The following is a 210-nucleotide window of genomic DNA, read 5'->3' as shown; positions in this document are numbered from 1 at the left end:
CCACGATAAATAATTGCTTGAGAAAGATTTATTTTCGTTCCTACCTTTTTTTTTTTTTTTTACTTCAAGTATTATTCCGTATGTAAATATAAAAAAGAAAAAAAGTTGTATGTTGTTGTTGCTTTAAGACAAAATAAAATGCGCGTATTATTTTTTTATTATATTAAAAGAAAAAAATATTTAGTTCTCTCTCTTGATTTCATATACATA

Source organism: Apis dorsata, unplaced genomic scaffold (assembly GCF_000469605.1).
Source record: "Apis dorsata unplaced genomic scaffold, Apis dorsata 1.3 scaffold_52, whole genome shotgun sequence".
NCBI lineage: Eukaryota > Metazoa > Arthropoda > Insecta > Hymenoptera > Apidae > Apis > Apis dorsata.
Note: the sequence above shows the minus strand (reverse complement) of the source record.